This window comes from Semicossyphus pulcher, unplaced genomic scaffold (genome assembly GCF_022749685.1).
Source record: "Semicossyphus pulcher isolate SPU_LCO1_2020_fin unplaced genomic scaffold, fSemPul1.0.p SCAF_4, whole genome shotgun sequence".
In the NCBI taxonomy this organism is placed as follows: domain Eukaryota; kingdom Metazoa; phylum Chordata; class Actinopteri; order Labriformes; family Labridae; genus Semicossyphus; species Semicossyphus pulcher.
This window is the reverse complement of record NW_027211715.1, coordinates 12,456,221-12,481,529: the sequence shown is the minus strand read 5'-3', so window position 1 is coordinate 12,481,529 and position 25,309 is coordinate 12,456,221. Positions and strand designations below refer to the sequence as shown.

Genomic DNA, 25,309 nt, shown 5'->3' with positions numbered 1-25,309 from the left:
CCTAATCTCCTCCCCCAACAGCTCCTCTCTGCCCTCAGGTCTGTTCGGCCTGCTAAGTCTGCAGAGATGCCATATTCATTATTTACAGTCAGGGTTTCTGTGGCCCCACAACAGGGCAGGGAATTGCACCTGGTGAACCAACCAAGCATGCAGTGTGTGTCAGACGAGCCTCACAAGGACGATGTGTTGATCTCAGCTTCCATTGTGTGCTCACATTCCCTCTCTCTCTCTCTTCCTCTGTGTCTGCAGGTGCAGCAGGATGCAGGGCGGACTGCCTGTGTGTGGACTGCAGCCCCTGCTGGCCCTCCTTCTGCTTCACACTGTGGGCTGTGGTGAGTCCTCATTACGCTGTAGGCCGTCCCCGTCATCTGACCTACAGTGTAGACAGAACATCACTGCTCATAATCATGTTCATACGCAAACCTTTGAACAATCAGTCTCATAATTAAAGTAGAACATTACTAAACTTCTCAACTGTGTGTTTGACAGACAACTTGTGCAGCCCTCCTGCATATCACAGTGTTGATCCCCTCTATAGGTGAACACTGAGTTTGGATCGACCTCCTTTCACCTACCAGGTTCAATGCAAAGAATGCAATAAATGATGTCCTCAGTGCAATTACACTTGTGAAAACATCCGCTTAAAGACCTGGTTGTAGAGCGAGTAGGGAAGCAGAGGGGCTGGATGAGCGGCAGAGTAATGTGTGATAAAGGTTAACAGGTGTATCCTTCCAATCAGAGATAAGCAGAACCTATAGCACCACATGGGAGACTGCAATCACCCTGTTTTGTCCTCTCGCCTAAAGATCTTTATGAAAGAACATTTCAGACAGACAAGAAGAAAACATGATATATTATCTTATAAGAATGAATTTAAAGGTATAATAAGTAGGTTTTGTCCTGCATTTTGTCAGCAACACATTCAAACTGGGACCCTCCTTCTGGGCTCTTCGTCACCAGAAGCTCACTCTCACTCTCTCGTGCGAGAACACGCCAACCCCAACACAGACAGCTTCACGGTAACCTTTGCGCTAGCATGCTAACTGACGATTAGCTTTGCGCTAGCATGCTAACTGACGGTTAGCTTTGCACTAGCATTCTAACCGCTGGTTCGCTTGTCCTACCCGGTTTGAGGCACCTACCTGTCCAGCACAGGTTCACTGTGTTCGCTGGTCTGAATGGGGCCCAGTTGCTAATTTGAACCACACCCACACTCACCTTTACGCTGTGATTGGCTCAGAGAACCACAACAGCGCCCCTCCTGAAAACATCCAATGCAAAGCAAAACAACAGAATAGATGCAGAGGAAAGGGTCTTACACACACACTCACCAACACACATGTATAGAGGCCCATAAGTGCTGATTTATAATATATTATATTTGTAAGACTCTATATTTTATTTTTCTAGGAAAATCCTTGTTGTTATGCCTTTAAAGTACTGTATTTGTGGAAAATAAATGAACTTTCAGTAATCTGTTTTAAGAGCTCAAAACTTTCTCAACACCTGTAATATAACTTTATTGGGAGATGCATGCTAAATTAAGGCTTAAGAACAATCTTCAGGTTCTTGAATATTTCATGCTATTAAGTTTTAGAAGTAAAAGGTTTAACACCAAAACACACGTGAGGGGCTTTTAAAACTTAACTGTCACAGCTTAATAGCCCATTTATTCCTCTCCTTCCATCTGCTGATAATCCCAACAGCACTTCCGAAAAGAGGCAGAAATATGAGATGTAAGGAGAAAAAACAAATCTGACATCTCCAAAGCTCACACTCATCCTCTCAGCTTTTTCTAAGACATGAAACCATTTTGATATTTTGTGAAATCCCTGAATACATTTATTTCAGATTTATATTTTCAAAGCTCATTAACATTTCTTCTGATTGGCTTAAAAAGCTGGATCTTCATCCTCATTATGTGTCAGCAAGTTATCCACATTGTGGAGAGGGACTTGACATTTAGCTTTTGTAAGAACATCTATTTTACTTACTTTTTTTAATGCTTCTAACACAGTCTGGCTCACAAAGAGTTTGAGGCATGATAAGAGAGAAGTGTAAAGGTGGAGATTGGGAGTGAAGTAAAGGAATGGCAGTGTTCAACTTTAAGAAATAAAAAAGCAAGCTGAGTTGACCCGACTGAAGTCCAGTTGTTTGTGTTGGACCAGCTGTCATTCTTTAACACAGCGATCAACTAATGCTGCCAGGCCTCTGTCGGACAGCTCATCTGCAGGAGTAATGACAGAAACACATTTCTACACTCACAAACACAAACATACACTTAATCAGCTGATACGCAGGCAGCAGCAGTGTCGGGTGATGACAGGAGAGGATGCACTCGATCAGTCCCAGCAGCAGAGTGGCAGGCTGACGGCTTTGATGTGGACAAATTGAAGACAAAGGCAGAAAGAAAGCGAAAGAGAAGGCGAGAAATAGAAATAATGTCTGCAATTGTCTTCCTATTACAGTGAGAATGCCATCACCGCCCCCCGTGTCTGTCTGCAGCTCTGTGGCAGCCACATAAAGCCTCTCCCACTGTGTTTAACAATTTGATGATCACGTGGATGCCACTGTGAACCAGCAGAAAGAAAACAAGAAAATGTCTGCAAGCTGTTGAAACTTCCAGGAGGAGGTGGAGGAGGAGTCCTCTCACACTTTGCCCTTCTCAACACGCAGACAGACACAGACAGAGGAGGTCAATAAAAGGTCGCCTGTTAACATTCAGTCCTATCATACTGGCTTGGACTAAACTCTCCAGTGTTTTACAGTGGAGGACTTTTACTGAACTCTTTTTTTCTGCACTGTTCTTGCTTTGTGTTGACATTCAGATTCAATGTTTCCCCTCCTCTTTATCACCAGCAGCCAGGTGAGCCTTGTTTAGAAAAGAGAGACAAAGAGCAAATTAAACACAGATATCCAAACAAAAGACAGTCTCTCTGGGGACATGCTTGTGATAACATTTCCATCTAAATGCAGATTTTATATAACCATGGCAATACGTGCCAACACATTCATTACCACAGAGGTAGAGGTACTTGTTTCCCCTTTCAATGTAATTCAGTCTTTTCAGGAGGATTCCTGCACTTGATTTCATTTGATTTAGTCTTTACAAATTGCAGCAGCAGCTGAAAAACAAAGATAAACATTAGTCTGAATAAAATGGTCAGAAAGAGTGAAAGAGGAGAGAGGATGTGAATGAGATTGTGATTGTAAAGGTTGGTTGGCTTCATTTGTGCCTCTGTCTTGCTTTTGGCAACATAAGGAGCATAATGTTCCACAGATGGTGTTTAACCAGGAGGAACCTGGAGAGAGACTGACAAACAGGTTAAGGTTTATTGATGCCTCTTAGCTGACGAATACATTTGCTTGGTTTTGTTTCAATCACACTCTCTGCAAGGTGTCTTGTCTTGTGATCAACTTAACTCTCCATGTGTGTGTGTTAGTGTGTTTCAACCGGAGGGTCACATCTGTGAGTGTGCGGTAAACAAAGATGAGTGACTCTCAAAAAGGATGTGTTCTTTGAGTGAGTGTGTGTGAGAGAGCAACAGAGAGAGGACATGAGTGTGTCACTGTGTCAGTCTGTACACACATCCTGCTGAATCAAAAAAGTGCATCTCCACTTTTCCATCATCTCCTCTTGGCAGCTTTTCCACATCACATCACTCCAGTTTCCCCGTTACACAAACACTACCTGCTACCTTTTTCATTTCCCTCTCCTGTTGGCAAATCTGCTCCTATTTTTCTGTACTGTCATATTTTTTCCTCTGTTGGTGTGAGAGAAAGTGCATTACTGCTGCTGCTATGAAGTGAAACAAATTCAAAGAGAACAATACTGTGCTGGCCCGGTAAACTGAAATACAGGGAAAGAAAATAACATTTTTAACAGATTGCAACAGTCTAGAACATTAAAAATATTAGATTTATGGAGAATATTACTATATTGAACACTTTTGTTTTGAAAGGTAAATATGATGCTAAAGCAAACAGCTTATAAACTTAGCTTAGCATGACTAGGCTTCAGGAGATTTGAGAAAAGTGCGATGCGAGATAGTGTCATGGTATAAGTTTTAAACAAAAAGGAAAAGGACCCAGGTGCAGACAATGGTAAAGAGTTTAATTAACTAATGCAAAAATGCAAAATCTATAATCCAACAAAAGACAAAACAGAAAACCAAATGTTAGAACAAAAAGTCTTACAGTCCAGGTAAAAGAATAATCCAAAGGAAAAACCGGAAACACACAGGAGCAACAGGGAGCCACAGGGAAAATCCACAAAAGATGATGGTATCACAGGACAGGATGACACAATACACAGGTAACACAACAATGAACCAGCAACGAGACAGGGGAGCACAAAGACTAAATAAACTTAGGTGAGGCTAATCAGACACAGGTGAGGCTAATCAGACACAGGTGAGACAATCAAGAGCAGGTGAAAACAATCAGGGCAGGGCACATAATCAAACAAGTAGGAAACACAAAGGCAGGAAGTGGATATCACAAGAGACAAGGTGACAAAGTAAAAATGAAAATAGATGATCCAACCAAAGAGACACAAGTGAAATACTGAAGACTAAATTGTGACCAGAACATGGAATACACCAAACACAAATCTAAACAATAAGAATACATGACAACAACAGACAAACTGACAAGGTAAAACAGGAAATGATATCCAAATACTATACCATAACTAAACTAGTATAGCTCATGACAGATAGTCTAACATAAGACAAAACTAGCTAGCAAAATATTAGTGTTAATATGAGCGTACATTAATATTAAGATAATTAAACTAAATAAGAATAAATCAGTGTTTCTTTGTCCGTCATTAGTCGGGAGGAGCCTCTAGCCAAGCAGCCAATAACATAAGCTCAGAAGGATTTCCTTCTGTGAAATGAGCCAGGTCATATAATGCACTGTGCGATCCTATCTAAGTGTACTTAGAATCAACCGATACTCATTGTATGTATCTGTACGAAGCTAAACCAACTAGCTGCTAAATTAAACCTCAGTTTTCTCATTTTCACTCTCCCCCAGGACAGACATGTTTTTACCCAAATTTATATTAATATTTATTACATTTATTTAATAAACAACAACAAACTGATCAGAAACACTGGTCTTGCAGGGTTATCACTGCTGGTTACTGCACTGCTTTGCTTGTTTATTTCTCACCTCCCCTCTCGTCTCCTCTTCTCCCTCTGCCTCTGAACGACTCATGCATTTTGTTTCACAGGTCACCTCACTCAAGAGGCTGAACTGCTCTCGAGTGCAAAACGAGAGGCCTTCTCAGAGCACAAATCCTGTTTGATGCTGCCGTGCAGAGCATCAGCTGGTGATGGAGTCAGACAAGTAGTGCTGGTCTAAGGCGATGTCACTGGGAGAAGCAGAGAAGTGAATATTTATGTCTGTTTATGCATCTGCAGGGAGGCAAAAATGTGATGGTGTGTGCTTCAATAGAGATGACCTGTTTCACCTCTGTGAGCATTCCAGGACACACACACACACACACACACACACACACACACACACACACACACATGCACACACACACACACACATGCACAAAGAAAGCCCTCTTCACTACATCCACTATCTGAAAAATCAGCAAATATGATGAAACTGAACTGATGAAAAGTCCTTCTTAAAGAACAAAGATAAAATAAAAATAAGATGAACAGTAGTTGAGCAGAGGAACTGAAGTTTTTAATCTTAAAGCTAGCAGGTGGTCGTACTGCAGGGGAGGAAGAGGACAAAAAGAGAGTGACAGGAGAGGAGGAGAAAATGACAGAGCAGACAGAGGGACAGAGTGTTCGAGCAGCTTGCACAGCGGTGTGTCTGTGACCGCTGGGAAAAACATTGTTCCACATCTCTGCCATCTAATTACAGACAGGTGAGGCGGCCTCTGTAGTCAATCAAGTAAGTCAATCAAACATGAGTGAAGAAGATAGTCAGATAGTTAGATAGATAAGACACAGAAAGTGTACATTGAAAACTGTCCCTGATTAAAATAAAAACTGGATCATTTACCCCACTGTTCAAACAAATCGCCTGTTCCTAAAACCTATGCAGTTCATCTTCTGGTTCTTTCTTATTTTTGCCTTCTCTTGCTGCACTCATTCTTAACATCTTCATATTAGATTTCCTCTGACATAACTTTTTCTCCTGATCAAATTCTATTCATGTAGTTTCTGACAGGCACTGTAGGAGACAGTATGTGTTTTGAAGGAACATCCTAGTAGATTATAGGTGCCGTCAGCTTTGTGCTGTCTGCATTAAGGCACAGTGGTGCTTTGAGCTGAGTCATAGCAGTTTTACAATGAAAATGCTAACATACAGATGTTTAACAGGTAAGGTTACCATGGTCACCATCTTAGTTTAGTGTGTTAGACTGGAAACCTGTACTAATATAACAGCTAAGACTGATTGGATTGAATATGTTTCAGGTGTTAGGTTATTGGGAGCAGTGCAATTCTTACCTGACAACATTGGATGAAAGTTAGATGATCACTGATGTAAAAACATTTCATCCTAATAGGGGATATCTTTATTGATTTATTTTTTCCAAATTTCAAAGAACTGTATGGGCGGTGGTGCAGTGGTTAGCACTGTTGCCTCACAGCTAGAATGTCACAGGTTCAAACCCCGGTTTGGGCAAGGGCCTTTCTGTGCGGAGTTTGCATGTTCTCCTCGTGCATGCGTGGGTTCCCTCCGGGGTTTCCTCCAACAGTCCAAAGACATGCTTGTAAGGTTAATTGGTGACTCTAAAATTGCCCATAGGTGTGGGCGTGAGTACGAAAGGTTGTCTGTCTCTATGTGTCGGCCCTGTGATTGACTGGCGACCAGTCCAGGGTGTACCCCGCCCTTCGCCCAATGGCAGCTGGGATAGGCTCCAGCCCGCGACCCTGAACAGGATAAGCGTTATAGATAATTGATGGATGGATGGATGTATGACGTAGAGTGGATTTCACATTTCCTTCTCCACTGTAAATGAGCCACCTTTTTAGGCAAGGTGACATAGGATTAGAGGACAATGATAATGTAATATATATGACTATATCACCGTAAAACTCTGATGTTCTGATGCACCACACTCTAAATGTCTCATTATTATACCCTTTCTCTCTGTCATCAGCTGTTATCAATCAATCAATCAATCAAATTTTATTTGTATAGCGCCAAATCATAACCAGAGTTATCTCGAGACACTTTGTTATGTTATTTAAAGAGAGGCCCAACATGAATCCACCATGAGTAGCACTTATCAATATTCGGCACATTGGCAAGGAAAAACTTCCTTTTAACAGGCAGAAACCTCGAGCAGAACCAGACTCATGTTGAACAGCCATCTGCCTCGACTGGATGGGCCGAAAATGGGATAGAAGGAGATGCAGGATAGAGACAGGCAAAGAGAGCAACAACAACATATGTCCTTGTTACATGAACAACAACAGACACATACTTATGGTTACAATGCCAATAATAGTGGTAGACTAGGGTGAAGATAGCAAAATAAATAAATAAATAAATTAGCGAGAGAAGCAGAGTAATGATAAAGGCTGAGGTAATCGTAATTGTAAAAGTTGAAGTCAACAGGTCTACTATTAGCATTAGCAGCAACAATAATGATACTATTGGGAAGGCTGATGTTAGTAGTTGTTGCAGTCGAGCAGGTCCACAGCAGCAGGTGGTCTGCAGCAACGATCTCCAGGAACCTTCAAGACAAGGGAGCACAAGAACTCCCAGGAAGATATGTGGTTAGTAATATTAATGGGACCAGAAGATACAGAGTTAATGAGCTGCATTAATATGACAGAGAGAGAGAGGGAGAGAGGGAGAGAGAGATAGAGAGAGAGAGAGAGTCAGAGAGAGAGAGAGAGAGAGAGGGACAGAGAGGGAGAGAGACAGAGAAACACAGAGAGAGAGAGAGAGAGAGAGAGAGAAACACAGAGAGAGAGAGAGAGAGAGAGAATGAGACAGAGAGAGAGAGAAGCTTGTTGTGTCAGATCCCCCCGGCAGTCTAAACCTATAGCAGCGTAACTATGGGCTAGTCCAAGCCTGAGCCAGCCCTAACTATAAACTTTACCAAAGAGGACAGTTTTAAGTCTACTCTTAAAAGAAGAGAGGGTGTCTGCCTCCCAGACCTTGACTGGTAGATTGTTCCAGAGGAGGGGGGCCTGGTAATTGAAGGCTCTACCTTCAACACTACTCCTATAGTCTTTAGGTACCACAAGCAGGCCTGCATCCTGGGAGCGCAATGTTCTAGAGGGGTAATATGGCACTATGAGCTCTTTAAGATATGATGGTGCCTGACCATTAAGAGCTTTGTAAGTAAGAAGAAGGATTTTAAATTCTATTCTAGATTTTACAGGAAGCCAGTGCAGAGAGGCTAATACAGGAGAGATGTGATCTCTCTTCCTAGTTCTTGTCAGCACACGTGCTGCAGCATTTTGTACCAGCTGCAGAGTTTTTAGTGACTTAGTAGGGCAGCCTGATAGTACTGAGTTACAATAATCCAACCTGGAAGTAACGAATGCATGGACTAGTTTTTCTGCATCGTTTTGAGACAAGATGTGTCTGATTTTTGCTATGTTGCGAAGATGAAAGAAGGCTGTCGTTGATATTTGTTTTATGTGGGAGATGAAGGACATATCCTGATCAAATAGAACTCCCAGATTCCTAACAGTAGTGCTGGATGCCAGGCTGATGCCATCTAGGGCAGCTATATCATTAGAGAAAGAATCTCTAAGGTGTTTTGGGCCGAGCACAATAACTTCAGTTTTGTCTGAATTAAGTAGCAGAAAGTTTCTAGTCATCCAGATCTTTATGTCCTTTAGGCATGCTTCTAGTTTAGATAGCTGATTGGTTTCGTTTGGCTTCATAGATAAGTATAATTGAGTATTATCTGCATAACAATGAAAATTAATGGAGTGTTTCCTCATGATATTACCAAGAGGAAGCATATATAAGGTAAAAAGAATCGGTCCGAGCACAGAACCTTGTGGAACTCCATGACTAACATTGGTGTGCATAGAGGACACATCATGAACATTAACAAACTGAGATCGATCTGATTGTTATGATGAAAGTAATATTTGTGTCTCTTTGGTGGTGATGGTTCTTCAGTCTGCACAGAGGTGGTTGATATCGATCCCATCAGGCATATCCAGGTTTGACGAACAGCTTATAAAAGGACTTTTGATATCTTCCCTCCACAGTCTGGCCCCGCCTCCCACTGTTCAGGTAGCACAGTAATGGTTTGTTGGATCAATGACCAATAATCAGAGAGACACAATGAGCTTCTGTTCTTTCCCTTTTACTCCACTATCAGGATGATCTGATGGAACTAAAGATCCTGGAAGCAAATCATGTTTTCTTCTGCAAGAAGCAATGAACTAACATTTTTCCTATGTAATGAGAAATAATGTCCTGTGGCCTCATTTAGGAGACAACACTGATTCTCTCTCCTCTCCTCTCATTAGGTGTAACCATCGCAGACACTGTGGTGAATATGCGGAAGGTGACCCATCAGACCATCAGTGAGGAGCTGTCCAAAACCATTCTCCTCCCCTGCCTCTTCACCCTCCACCCCAGTTCCAGTTCATCCCACGACCCCCCCAGGATCAAGTGGACCAAGGTTTGGGGCCAGAGAGGCTCCGATGGCCTGCAGAAGGAACAGTCGGTCCTGGTGGCCAAAGACAACGTGGTCAAGGTAAAATAGAAGATGAAAAGTTGATGAACCTCTCACTGGTGTTTTAGTTGTTTTCCTGTCATATATTCACCATTCCCCTTCCTCCTCTGACAGGTGAAGAAGGCCTTCCAGGGTCGTGTGACGCTGCCTGGTTACAATGAGAACCATTACAATGCCAGTCTCGCTCTGTCAGGGCTTCGCTCCAGTGACTCTGGTCTGTCCCACTGTCGAGCAGGACACGGTTCCTCTGGAGGTCGCAGGTGAATAAAACTGCTTTTTGAGTTGATGTCATATAATTATGGTGTGAAATGTCATGCTTCAACAAACCCCACTGTATGGTCTTATAAAACATTTGGGGGAGAATTCACGATTAATTAATTGCGGCTGCTGAAAGCACCATCAATTGGGAATCATTTGCACTCGCTATCTGCTCCGTCTCAATGTCCGATTCACAAAGCAAATTGCACTGATGATATTCAAGCGCAAACACGGCCATAAAGTTTCGCAGATCTGTGCATTTTACTCTTGTTTTGCGTCTGATTGTGGAGAGAACCTGTCTGCACCTCCGCTCTCTGCTGTGCGGTGCTGCATTCTCATACAGTAGTTGAGCGCACACTGAGGGATCTCAAGTCCATCTACAGATCGATGATGAGCAGGGACAGGAGGGGGCAGCTCTTTCAACAGTTTATTGTAGAGTCCAGACTTGACAGGTGTTAGTGTCGCTGTCTGTAATGCAGCTTCATTTTGTAAATGAGTGTGCAACAGCAGCTCGTGCAGATAATAATCCCCGTCATGCATAACGGCTCCAGGCCGTCTCCACACATGTGGACAAAGTGTGCCCGTGTGCCGAGGTTGAGCCTCACACAGCCTCGGACTGATTACTCTCCCGATTATAATAATAATGACAATATATTATTAACAGATTGTTTTTAGACACAAATACATTTTATGATCTCACAAAAGGTGGAATTGTCGTCATGTTCACTGGAAACTTGTGACAGCCCTAATAATAATGCGCTGCAGTTACCACCAGCTCTTTGCAGACGGTAATATTGTCACTCTAACTGTACGGCGCTGTTAGCAGTGCTGTTTGTGAATTAAGTGCTTTTTGCCACGAGGTTCATTTACATACAAAGGGGCCAAATTTGCCCTGAATGTTTGCATAATGACTCGGATTCTTTTTGTGTCATTTGCACAGGTTTTAGCCGTGCAATCCTTTAGTGAATTCCCCCCTTAATGTTCTGCTTTATTAGGAATGTTTTGAAGATAAGAATCTGGAGATCATATCAACTTTCCAATCTTCGCTTGTGTACGGCAGCCCTCCCTTCTCCAAGGTCTGCTACCAATATTAAAGAGTCGGTTTATATGTCAGACTAAGGCTTTTGTGGCTCAACTAAATAAACCATTATTGCATCACCCGATCTGTATCCAGGAAACCCATATTTGTGGAATTATCAGACTACCTGGAGGAAGCTCACTGCAGTAGAACCATAATTACTTTTATCTCTAGAGCTTTCATCAAATTCTTTCCAGGCCACCCACTAATTTTAAAAGGTAATATTGTAATGACCACTGGGAATCACACTATTCACTAGCCACTGCACACGGCTGCTGTTTTCACAAATCAATGCTGGTGGTGCTAACAGCAGCTCTAAAAGCCTACAAAGCCTTTATCTTTACTCAGATACACAGCACGCTACAGTAGTTACCATTACATTGCCTGCATAAGACTGAGATGTGAATAAGTGCTAGCAAACAATTAGTAAGCAACACCCCTGTCAGATTACATAGGAGACCCTGCGTCCTCCCCCTCTTGTCCATTCAATTAACAGGCCATGAAGAGAGAAACCAATTACGCAGCTGGTGAGGAGTAGCCATCTGCAGGGCTTAGTCTTAGTGTAAAGACAGCTGTGGTCTGCCATGTAGCATGACTGCCAATTAATTCCACTGAGTGCTTAACGTGTTAATGAACAGGTATTGATACTGCTCAGCTATATCAATATCCTATTAATCCGCCACGCTCCTCACATGGACTCATTTGTGTGTGCCTAAGCTCCTGTAAGACGTCCTATTCTTGCCATCTTTTTCTTCTTTTCTCCCCTGCTGCCTTTGTCTCTCTCTCCCCTCGTTTTGTCTCCATTTGTTTTGTCTTTGCACATATTGACGAGTCAGTGGCCTATCTCACCAATTAGAGAACATAGCAATTGATTTTGTGTGTCAGCCATTGTCTGTGCTCAGATATGGCTGCCTAACGTTACTTTATGTGAGAACTATTGATCGTGTATCAGCACTCGGCCTGCTGAAGAATGTATTCTAGTTGTTTTCAGCAGCTCTGCTTAACATAGTTTTTACCAAAGCAGTTTTATCCTGGATTGCTAGCTTTCAAATTTTGACTGAGCTACAATCTTAATGGCAAAATGATGCTTTTCTCACCCAGATTCTGGAGTGCTGATGTTATGTAGATCATTCTGTTCTGTTGTCTTTCCATCATGTGTGCAGCAGCAGCAGCATGATGTCATTGTGTGTATATTGCATGTTACAGTGTACAATAAAATGGAAAATAACAACAACAATGGGCAACATCTCTTCTGTCTAATGATAAGCCGAGCGCCTGATGCAGATGAGACTCACGTACGCAGGGTGCTGAACCTGAACGCTGTTGTTCCTCCTGCACAGATGGAACAACGTCAGAACATGATGGGATGTCTAGAGGGCTTTGTGTTCATGTATCTGTGAGCGTGTACATGCTCATGTTTTAATGGTTAAAGGTTGCAGGTCATACATAATTCTGTGACGATGGAGGTCATTATTGCAACTAGTTTCTGTAGTGTCCTCTCTACTTGCTATCACACGCTGCTTCTCTGTGTTCCAGGTGTGGTGTTTCACTACCGGGCCCCTCATGACCGCTACGCCCTGTCCTTCACTGACGCCAAGAGGGTGTGTGTGGAGAACTCAGCAGTCATCGCAACCCCAGAGCAGCTGCAGGCGACCTTTGCTGATGGATATGACAACTGTGATGCTGGCTGGCTGTCTGACCAGACTGTACGGTGAGGATTTACACTCTGCAAACAAAAGGTTACTCTGTTTGAATGTTTGGGGATGATCACCAATCACAGAGTGCTAGAGGCAGTATCGGCCAATACAATCACTGATCACTAAATTGTGCAGCAGTAAACTTGATGCATTCTGTAGAAGTATGAATATGACAGCATGAAAGTCATTTTGATCTTCTTGGTGTTTTTATGAACACAGAACTGTGTAAAATAATTGGACCTAATTGTTTGTTTGCACACTGGAATGGCAGTTAACTACTGCTGCCCTCTGAGCTGTCTGTCAGGCTGCTGTCTGTGTTTCAGCCAGTCAGAGCTTGTCTCTCAGCAGTGTTCTTCATATCTACATTTTAATATCAAAGTCGCTCCAGCAGCAGATCGACTCTAATTGGTCCAGATCCAGAAAGCTCCGACTGCACATGAGCCAGGAGGAAAGAGTCCAATTAATACCTTGGAAAAAATACAGACATCAGCCATCGCTTCATCAGCCACGAGCAGAAATAAAGGGGCTGAGGCCAAAGACTTACAAGACTTAGTTTTCTTGTTCTGCTCTGATAGAAACAAGCTGCTGTTTAAGAAAAACAATGTTGGTTTATGGTCATGTGCGGGCATGTGGGTCTTTTGCATGTATGTTTGATTCGGTGTTTGTGCCTTTATTTGTGTGTGTCTCTTACTGTACTGAATAAGTCCCTGTTTGCCCAGTGTAATCTTTTAGTCAGCCTCTCTGCCTGTGCCCTGGTGCTGCTGGAATCAATGCTGTCATTGGAATAATTGCTCAGTAGGAGAGTATATAGATTGTTGTGTTCTCAGCCCCACAGGCAAACTGAGAAACTGAAAGAATTCCTGATTCTGACTTCTTCTCCCTCTCTCTCTCTCTCTATCCCTCTCTCTGGACTTTCTCTGCAGGTATCCCATCCAGTCGCCTCGGCCCGGTTGCTATGCCGATCGATAGGACTCACCTGGAGTCCGTACCTACGGCAGTAGGTCAGTAGGTTTGATGTCTACTGCTTTGCTAAGCAGCTCCAAGGTAGGAGTCGGGAGCTTCAGCCATAAATGTGGGTTTAGTCCTGCATGGGTCCACTTAGCTGTGGGTGTGCAGCACGCAGGAACACTGTGACCAGGATTTAATACTCTGTTAGCTCAGAGAGGAAGAAGGCAGAAGCCCGTGGTGTGGACCATCTACAACCACCCCGACCGAACTGGCTTCCCCGACACCACCACCCTGTTCGACGCCTACTGCTACACAGGTACTGACTAACGTCATGCACCATCATTGTGGTAATTACCATGGCAACAACAGAGGGGTCTGGAGACTTCTTTCAATTCTTCCATTCTGGTTATTAATTAGCACGACATGTTTGTGTCACACATGAGGTAGTTGCAGAGAGATTGTGTGACATTTGTGTCCCCCTTGTGTGGATTTAAGGGCTTGTATGTTGTGTGTAGTGATCGGGCGGAATTGATTGTACACCACATTATCTTATTTTATATTGCGTATTTCAAAATGTAACACTTCTTTTTCTGGCTTCTATTGATTGTAACTGACATTTGACAATTATATTTCCACAGAAAGGAAGAAAGTGACTTTTCATCTTTCACATTATCAGCTTAAAAATGTGTTATTGAAACAAAAGATCTGCATCATTAAATCAAATCAAATCAAATCAAATTTCATTTGTATGGCGCCAAATCATAACCAAAGTTATCTCGAGACACTTTACAATAAGAGCAGGTCTAGACCGACTCTTTGTTATATTATTTAAAGAGAGGCCCAACATGAATCACCATGAGTAGCACTTAGTAACATTCGGCACATTGGCAAGGAAAAACTTCCTTTTAACAGGCAGAAACCTTGAGCAGAACCAGACTCATGTTGAACAGCCGTCTGCCTCGACTGGATGGGCCGAAAATGGGATAGAAGGAGATGCAGGATAGAGACAGGCAAAGAGAGCAACAACAACATATGTTCTTGTTACAACAACAACAACAAGTAATAAATACTTATGGTTACAATGCCAATAATAGTGGTACACTAGTGTGAAAATTAGCAAAAAATAAATTAGCGCGAGAAGCAGAGTAATGATAAAAAGACTAATGTTAGAAGTTGTTGCAGTCGAGCAGGTCCACAGCAGCAGGTGGTCTGCAGCAATGATCCCCAGGAACCTACAAGACAAGGGAGAATTCCATGGAAGATATATGGTTAGTAATGTTAATGGGACCAGAAGATACGAGAGATAAGAGAGACAAAGAGAGAGAGAGGAAGAGAGACAGACAGACAGAGGGAAAGAGAGAGAGACACACACACACACACACACACACACACAGAGACAGAGAGAGAGAGAGGAGCTCAGTGTGTCAGAACCTCCCCGGCAGTCTAAATCTATAGCAGCATAACTATGAGCTAGTCCAAGCCTGAGCCAGCCCTAACTATAAACTTTATCAAAGAGGAAAGTTTTACGTCTACTTTTAAAAGAAGAGAGGTTGTCTGCCTCCCGGACCTTGACTGGTAGATTGTTCCAGAGGAGGGGGTCCTGGTAATTGAAGGCTCTACCTCCAACACTACTCTTAGACTTTAGGTACCACAAGCAGGCCTGCATCCTGGGAGCGCAATGTTCTAGAGGGGTAATGTGGCACTGGTAATGTGCTCTTTAAGATATGATGGTGCCTGACCATTAAGAGCTTTGTAAATAAGAAGAAGGATTTTAAATTCTGTTCTAGATTTTACAGGGAGCCAGTGCAGAGAGGCTAATACAGGAGAGATGTGATCTCTCTTCCTAGTTCTTGTCAGCACACGTGCTGCAGCATTTTGTACCCGCTGAAGAGTTTTAAGTGACTTATTAGGGCAGCCTGATAGTAACGTGTAACAATAATCCAGCCTGGAAGTAACGAATGCATGGACTTTTTCTGCATCGTTTTTAGACAAGATGTGTCTGATTTTTGCTATGTTGCGAAGATGAGAGAAGGCTGTCCTTGATATTTGTTTTATGTGGGAGATGAAGGACATATCCTGATCAAATAGAACTCCCAGATTCCTAACATTAGTGCTGAATGCCAGGCTGATGCCATCTAAGGCAGTTATATGATTAGAGAAAGAATCTCTAAGGTGTTTGGGGCCGAGCACAGTAACTTCAGTTTTGTCTGAATTAGGTAGCAGAAACTTTCTAGTCATCCAGATCTTTATGTCCTTAAGGCATGCTTCTAGTTTAGATAGCTGATTGGTTTCGTCTGGCTTCATTGATAAGTATAATTGAGTATCATCTGCGTAACAATGAAAATTAAAGGAGTGTTTCCTCATGATATTACCAAGAGGAAGCATATATAAGGTAAAAAAAATCAGTCTAAGCACAGAACCTTGTTGAACTCCATGACTGACTTTGGTGTGCATAGAGGACACATCATGAACATTGACAAACTGAGATCGATCTGATAAATAAGATTTAAACCAACTTAATGCAGATCCTGCCAATTAAATATTCTAGTCTCTGTAACAGGATGTGATGGTCTATCGTGTCGAAAGCGGCACTAAGATCTAACAGGACGAGTACAGAGAGAAGTCCTCTGTCAAGACATATTGATCATATCTAGTAAAGAAGTGCGAATTGAGGGAAAGACTTCCTTAAGCAGCTTGGTTAGAATCGGGACTAAAAGACAGGTTGATGGTTACCAGTGATTCTCAAACTGTGGGGCGCGCCCCCCCCTGGGGGGCACGGCGGCATCACCGCTCATTTGTTTTGTTTTGTTTTCGTTTGGAAAATGTAGCAGGCGGAAATATGTTTTGACGTCGGACAACCCGGACTCATTTTCGGGTGGAACAGTACACAAACTCGTTGCCCTGGTGATTTCCATGACAGATTTTACATTCAGACACACACACACAGAAAAAGTCTAGCATTGCCAATGGACAAGTATATTACAGGGGTGAAACGAAAAACAGCTGACGCGTCAGATACCAACAAGACAACATCGGCCGACGTAAATGCTGATTAACCGCCAAAATCCAAGAAGTCAAGAAAATATGACGACGCTTATCTTGCTCTTGGATTCACAGCGAATATGGTAGGAGATGAAGAGAGACCTGTCTGTGTTACATGTATGAAAAGTCTAGCAGCTGCAGCAAAAATCTGTTTGTTGTTTTTCTTAGCACTAATTGAACTTTATTGTTATTGTTCTGAAAAAGTTATTGCACATTTTATTATATTTCGATTTGAAAAAGTCTGATGGAGCAATTGAAATAGTTTGGTTTTTTTTGCACAGGAAATTGATAAAAGTTAAACTTGACCCATTTGTGACAATTTTGTTGGGGTGGGGGGCCTGGAAATTTTTCTTTCTCCAAAGGGGGGCATGACAGCAAAAGTTTGAGAACCACTGGTTTAGACGAAAATATCAGAGAATTTAGCTCAGGAAGGTCAATTGGAGAAAAACAGTCAAGGTAAACATCAGGTTTTTGAACAGTTTCCAAAGATACATCTGCACCAGTTAACGGCAGGAGGTTACAAATTTTGACTCTAATCTTTAGGATTTTGTCATTAAAGAAGCTCATGGAGTCATCACTGCTGAGGCCTATAGGAATACATGGCTTAATGGAGCTCTGACTCTCTGTCAGCCTGGCTACAGTGCTGAAAACGTACCTGGGATTGTTTTTATTTTCTTCTGTAAGGGAGGAGTAGTAGACACCTCGAGCATGCCGTAGGGCCTTCCTGTATTTATTAAGACTATTTTGCCAGAGTAAACGACATTCTTCTGTTTGGGTGGATCGCCAAATTCTTTCAAATTTACGTGACATTTGCTTCAGTTTAGTATCCGAGTCATACCATGGAGCTAGCCTCTGTCGTTTAATCAAATCATTTAAAGCTAACAGCATGAGAGTAGAGCAGCAGTGCATTTATCAACACACAGAGCTGATAGATGAACCTCTTCATCAGCTTTATTGCACACTGACGTTAATATTTAAAACAAATAAAGCATTCAGATAGCTGAAAGACAATGAAAAATTGTAATATGTTTTGTTAAATAGTTAATCAAAATAATATTAGAAGTTTGTTCATTTAAAATTGATGGGGTTTTGTTGTAAAAAAAATTAGGCCCACGTGATTAAATTCTCCACAGAGCAGCAAGCGCTGAACGTTTGAATGTTAAGATTAGTTCACTTCAATAGAAGGAGGGAGGTAAAGTGAGGTTCAGTGCTGTGTCATGCAGCAGCAGATAAAACAAGTCACATGAAAAACAAAGCTGTTCCCCTGGTAAAATGTTGCTTTCATGTGTTGCAGCCGACCAGCCAGCGGGGGTCCAGGCTGCAGATACTCAGACTTTGTACCAGACCACCAACCCAGCAGCAGAGACCCTCTCCTCAGTCACTGAAGCCCAGCACAGAGCCCCTTTCTCCAAGACTTCTACCTGAGCACGTAGTCGTCCACTTAAAGCCAGTAAGAAGCAGCCAGCCCAGCCAGGAGGAATCTGATGGCCCAAAGAGAAGCAACGCTTTGGGCCTCTCTGACTCAGGGAGTCATGGAGGTTCTGCTCATGAAGAAGAAGATGGAGGCTTTGTTGGATCATCTAACACCGCTACATTACCCTCCATAGCTTCTTCCACTCCCCAGGCTCAGACTAGTAACAGTGTGTTGGCTGAGTTTGTTAACACTCTGATGAAGCCCTTTAGGTATTGGAGAGGAGGTGAGGGGGTGGAGGAGACAGAGGAGGGACCTTCAGAGCTTGAGGAAATATCAAGAGAGAACCAGACACAGGGAGAAGCATCCAGCAGAAACCAGAGTGAACCAAACCCCAGTGGAAACAAGGGCACCATGAAGAATGCCATCATGGAGCACAGGAGTGGTAGTTTTTCCTTCAGGGCTCCTACCAGTGGACTACAGAGTTCAGAGGAAGGTCTGTCTGAGCAGGAGAAAGAGGTGATGCCACTGGTTCGATTAGTGCCTGCAGTCCAAATCACAGGGCAAAGTGACACCAGCACTCAGCCAGGAGAATGAGCCTCCAGCACATCTGCTGACGAGCCTCCATCCACTGTTCACGGTATGAGCTCATCATTAACTTGTGTCTGTGTTTAGTATGTAATTAAGTTGGAAATGTAAACAGAATCTAGATTAAATTAAAACAGCTCTATTTAAAATAGAGGTGTGGTGCATTTAACTGTCCCTTGTAAATATAGGATTAATGTCATGCTTCTTTCTCTATTTTCCAACCTCTCTACTTTTTGCTTGAGTCTGCTATAATATCTTCCTCTGCAGGGCAATTTGAAGTATCAAGTTTTAGAAAGCTTTGTTAAGAAATAAGGACAAATGTTCTGGGGAGTCGGAAAAGGCCTGACAAATGCAGGGGCCCATTGTTAGTTAGAGTGTGTTTGTGCTGAAGAACCTGGAGGCCCTGTCAGACGGGTAACATCCACAGTGGAGTGAATTACCCTCATGAGTGCTGCAGTGCAGTACAACACATGCAAGGATAGAAAAGGTCAGCATTCACCCTTTCAGCTTATGTCTTCAAGAAAGCACCCTGATATCAACCTTAAATCACTGACTTTAATTTGTAACTGGAAGGTTGCTGGACAAATAACTAGCAGGGCAATGGACATTCTGTAAAGTCTAATAGAGCTGAGCAATCATTGGAGAAAAGAAGGAAAAGTACAGATAGAAGCCAAAAGGAGCTGTGTGCTAAAACCTTGGCTTGAAGAAGCAACTTTCTGTTAATGGCCGCCACAAATAACACATCCTTGGCTTCAGCTCAAGAGGAAGGATACAAAGACTGAAGTCTCTCCCACAGACAGCCAGAGGAATGATTCAATAAAGGTGAGAGGCTTTTCTGACCAGCAATCAGCAGCTTTATTAATATAAATACTCACTGCTGTGCTACCTGAAAGCCAATACCATCCCACGAGGTATTAATGAAAATCCAAGCTTTAGTCTGCATGCATTATTCACAGCCGTATCCAAATAACGTGGAGGGCTGCTCTGCCGTTCGCTCTCACCTCCATCTATGTCTCTGCCAATTAAGCCCCGACTCTCTGAAGGTAGGCGGTAATGATCACTACAGGGAGGACGAGCAACACAAGAGGGGGATGAGTAGAGTAAGGAGGAGGGAAGAGAGGGGAAGACGGAGAAAGAGGGGTGAGGAATAATCGTTTGTTTCTTTAACGTTGCTGTGACAGAAAGCTGCCTGACTGATGGCTCTTCTTAAACCAGCATGTTCTTGTGTTTCAAATACATGGGCCAGACGTGGCCATCACGTGGCCACGGGGATCTGGCACCGAGTAGTTCCTCGAGCATCATTTTGTTAAGCCCTTAGTGGAGCGATCTGCCTCCAACAATGGAAGGTTGATTTTGAATGAGCTCCACGCATAAGCCTGTCAAGGAAAGCGTATTTGCTTCACAGCAGTGTCATCGACCCCCCAGACAGAATTTTTATGAAAAAACACAAAGAGTTGTCTGTGCTGACACTCAGTGTAGATGCTCCTGACGTGAGTCAAACTGCCACGCATAACTTCCCTTCAGTCTCTTTTATTACACGCCATAACTTCAGATGGGCTGCAGTGGCATCACTACCATCTCTCTCTCTGCCTCATTGTCAGCCTCCTCTCACAATTTAATATCATGTCTGTCTGACCCGAGAGATTCTCTCAGCCCATTTACTCCAGTAAAGTGGAGTCAACACAGCAGAACCAGTTACAGTGTAAGCACACAATTACTGTCTGAACAGGGTTTATTATGAGTATGTTTTTCAGCATTTCACTGTTGAGTTGTAGCTTCCGTATGTGTTTAAAACGGCACCATGAAATTTTCGCAAGCTGTGTCTTCATCTCATTTTATTCATTACATGGGTCATTACATAGATGATCAAACCAGATTAATGTATTTAATTATTCACACTTTCACCAGTCGTAGTAAAAGTATGTAATTAGCTATTTGTATTATTAACAGAACAGTTAGGCCGGTCTACATGGCTCTTATGGAAATGAACCTCAGGCTCATAAAACTCATTTAGGCGTAAGGCAACGACGGACCTTCTGAATAATTAACATACATTGTAATATTTTATGCATGGACATATTTGTGTATGTTCTCCCTCTCAGGGTGATTTGTTATGTTGGGTTGTGTTGCACACTTGCTGCTGTATCACTGTACATGCCATACCACTGCACTGCTGCCCTAAAAAACACACGCCAGCCGTGAGTCACACATGCAGACAGAATTAATTATTGATGCGTGCAGACAGTGTTTGGTTTAAAGCTCTAAGCTGATAAGGCAGTGGACCACTTCATCTAAATAAACAGGTCTGAGATGGGAGCTTGTTATGGAGCATGTCATTTGCTTAACGTAATGCAAGTGCTCCTGTGTATTTCCACACAGGAGAGTGTGTTCCTGAAGGAGGCTGTTTGAGGTCAAAGAATCCAGACGGAAAAGAAAACAGGAACAGAGAAGAGAAATTACTTTGAATGCATCTTTCTATCCTGTTGGTGTGTTTGTGTCTCTGACTTAATCTCTCCAGACACCACTTGCATCTAGATAACTTAGATAATACTTAAAAATGAAAACTTTACACACTGGTGTTTTAAAAGGCCATTTAAAAGTATAAATCCCCCTAGAAAAAGACTTGGTGGTGCAGGCAGAGAAAAAGAGAACATATGAAATAAAAACTAATCGCCCACACCAGAAATCCTGGTGACTCACATCGCTGATCCAGACTCATGTTTGCAGAATTGTGTTGACACTGTGCTCACTGTAAGGGTTCTGTGTGGCTCATGTAACCAGAATTGAGTTTTAATTGCCTATTAAACACCCACCATTCCCCACCCACATAATGAAATTATACCAATCAGTCTATTTTGTTTCTCTGTTCCCTTTAGAATTCACTTCATCAGGTCCCAATGAGACATCACCACCCAGTGAACATGTCAACATATCTGGAACCAAGGGTCCCAGAGGAAGCTTGACCTTTGATCCCACCACTTTCGTTGGTTCAAATCAATGCTGGGCTCCAAACCAAGCCCCCCTGGAACTGTGGTTTATGTGGGCAAACGTCCCTCCTGGGAGCCTATGGAAGCCAAAGCAGGGCCACTCGAGATGATGACCCTGCCCACCTCCCTTCGACAGGACAATCCCGAGAACTATTCAGGCCAGGAGAGAGACCAGGAGAGAGACCAGGACGGAGACGATGCTAACAGTCCATCAGCTGCCAGAACTGCATCAGGAGAGGAGAGGGAAATGGAGGGGAGCAGTGAAGGAGGCAGCTTCCCTGGTGGGTTTGGATTGGCGTTCCGCCAGTTGGACCGATCCTCGCTATCCTATCCTGTCTCTATAGTTGCCCCCTCCTAACTGTCTCTTTTTTCACTCCCCCCCGAACCACCGGCCGAGGTGGAGGGGTAGCATCTGTATTTAAATCCAGTTTTCAATGTCGATTGTCACCGCTGATCTCTTTCTCCAGCTTTGAGCTGCAGACATTCACTGTAAACTTCACTACACCCGTCCTGTGCGCTGTGGTCTATCGTCCGCCTCAGTTAAATAAGGATTTTATAAAGGACTTCACAGACTTTGTGGCAGGAGTGACAGTGAACTAAGATCGTTTTTTAATTGTTGGAGACTTTAATATCCATGTCTGCTGTGAATCCCGTCCCATGGTGAAAGACTTTCTGAATCTCATTGACTCTTTTAACCTCACTCAGTCTGTGTCTGATCCAACACATGAGTAGGGACACGCACTGGACCTTATATTATCCTTTGGTCTGCAGTTAAATGTCAGTGAGATTTGTGACACACATATTTCCGATCACTTTGCTGTCTTATTTAATGTTACACTGACTCACTCCCATGTTAAACTGTGCGCACAGTTAACCATTCAACTGCTTCTGAGTTTTCTGCAGCGTTTAATCATTCTGTGCTACATACTCAGGATCATTATGGTACGCTTCTGATGGTAGATCATCTACACGTTTCTTTGGACATTTTAAAAAACAGTCTATTGCATTATCAGAAAGCTGTTAAAGCTGCCAAGAGTCAGTTTTTATCTAATCTTGTGTCAGTCAATAGCCATAAACCCCAGTACCTTGAATACTCTTTTAAACCCCTGTGACCACAATGGTGTTGTTCCTACCCTTAAACTGTGTGAAGATTTTCTAAGTTTTTTCATTGGCAAGATCTCCGATATTAGGTCCTCTCTTTTGCCGTCTGCATTAGATCCTGCCGTCTCTCCCATTTGCCCTGCAGTTTTTGACACATTTGAGCAAGTGTCTCTCTCAGCTTTAACTGATATTGTCCAGCACCTCAAGCCTTCTTACTGTCCTCTTGACAGCATCCCATCCCGTCTTTTTAAGGACGTTTTTCGTATCATTGGGCCCTGTGTTATGGATCTGATAAATTCATCTTTGATGTCTGGATGTGTCCCAGCTGCCTTTAAACATGCTGTGGTACAGCCCCTCATCAAAAAACATAATCTTGACCCCACAGCTTTATCCAACTTTAGGCCTATCTCCAAACTTCCTTTTCTTTCTAAGGTCTTGGAGAAGGTGGTTAATGAACAGCTGCAGTCCTTTATTGATTTAAATGGCATTTCTGAGAAGTTGCAGTCAGGTTTTAAGCCACCTCCTTTTAACAGTTGACTCTGGTAACTCTGCGGTCCTGGTCCTTTTGGATCTGACAGCTGCCTTTGTCCTATCTCTCAGACAGGAGCTTCTCTGTCCAGCTCGGCCAGTATTCTTCGGCCACTTCCCCCCTGAGTTGTGGGGTGCCTCAGGGTTCTATTTTGGGCCCCCTCCTCTTCTCGATATATATGTTGCCATTGGGATCCATATTTAGAAAGCATAATGTCTCATTTCATTGCTTTGCAGATGATGTACAAATATACCTCAGTGCAGGTCTTATTAGACTGCCTCGATGATATTCGATCTTGGATGGAAGTGAACTTTCTCTCCATGAACAAAAATAAAACAGAGATTATTTTATTTGGCCAAAAAAATCTCTTAGATGGCTATGATAGTGCCATTGGCACCCTTAAGTCTCACTGTCACCCTTTTGCAAGGAACCTTGGTGTTATTTTGGACAGTGACTTAAGGTTCGATAAGCAGATAAGCTCTATTGTCAAAACGAGCTTCTTCCAGCTAAGACTACTAGCAAAAGTAAAGCCTTATCTCCCCAGAAATGATTTCGAGAAATTTATTCACACCTTTGTTACATCACGCTTAGACTACTGTAACTCTTTGTTTGTTGGTCTTGACCAATCAGCATTGCACCATCTACAGGTAGTCCAAAATGCAGCCGCCCGCCTGCTGACTGGAAAGAAACGACGTAATCACATCAGTCCCATCCTTGCATCTTTGCACTGGTTGCCCGTTAATTTTAGGATCCAGTTCAAGGTTTTATTAAATGTCTTTAAGTGTTTAAATGGTCTGGCACCGTCTTATTTATCAGAGCTCGTACAGCCTCACAGTACTTCCAGAGCACTTAGGTCGTCAATCCAGCTGCTCCTGGCAGTACCTCGGTCCAGACTCTCTACTCGTGGGGACAGAGCCTTCTCAGTGGCGGCCCCAAAGCTGTGGAACAGCCTACCTTTCCAGGTTAGAGCTGCACAGTCTGTTGAGCACTTTAAAACATTACTGAAAACCCATCTTTTCTCCTTGGCGTTTAGTCCCAGCTAAGCGAGAATTCTTGGCTTCTATTTTTACTTTTATTTATTATTATTATATTTATGTATGATTATATTGTATTTGTATTGTATTTTAATAACTGTACAGCACTTTGGTCGACTGAGGTTGTTTTTAAAGGTGCTTTATAAATAAAGCATGACTTGACTTGACTTGACTTGACTTGGTTTCAAACTGAGTCCTGAAACAGAGATTTCACTCAGCCAAAGCCAGACTGAGCTTGTGAGTATGGCAGAGCACACAACTCTGTCCTATTGACAGCTATCTGAGCAACCCACCACCCCACCTCAGGGCTCCCAGGAGCCAGACACAGCAGAGGAGGCCAGGGGAGAGATCCTCTATGTCCACAGGCCTACCGAGAACCTCTCTTCTGCTTCTTCTCAAAGAGGAGAGGGTAGTTCAAATTCAGGTTTCACTCCTCTTTTTAGGAAGTTCACAAAAGGGCATGAACAGAAATGACCTGGTGTCTTCTACTCCTGAAGCCTTAATGGAGGTGCTGACAACAGTGCAGCTCCTGATTACCAGGGACACACAGAGGATGGATCCTACCACTACAACAACTGGCACAGAAAATTCCCCAGACCGCCCTACCACGGGGGAGCCATTTATTTCAATTTCATGGGTTCAGGAAGAGAAGGAGAAAACAAGCACAGATAACTCACAGGGTCAACTCTCAGCTACTCCAGCACCCAGTGAGGGATCTCAAACATCTATGGGCATCATCCACTTGACTACCTTTACCTCAGACTCCAAAGTGGGCGTGACAGAAATGGAGTCAAGGTCTGCAGTGTCTGAATTCTTCGCGGTTGGCAGTCGGTGGACACCTTTCAAGGGCATGAACGACAGACAACAAGGACACCAAAGAAACAAACAACCCCTTTGGAATTATTTTACCAGACTGGGCTTTTGGACTCATCCCATCAGGTA

The 25,309-nt window shown here is 43.0% G+C and overlaps 1 pseudogene; it reads left to right on the top strand.

Annotated features, from left to right (window-relative positions):
* Nucleotides 1-259: 259 nt before the first annotated feature.
* Nucleotides 260-25,309, top strand: part of LOC138607279 (neurocan core protein-like) — a 70,106-nt pseudogene continuing 45,056 nt past the window's right edge.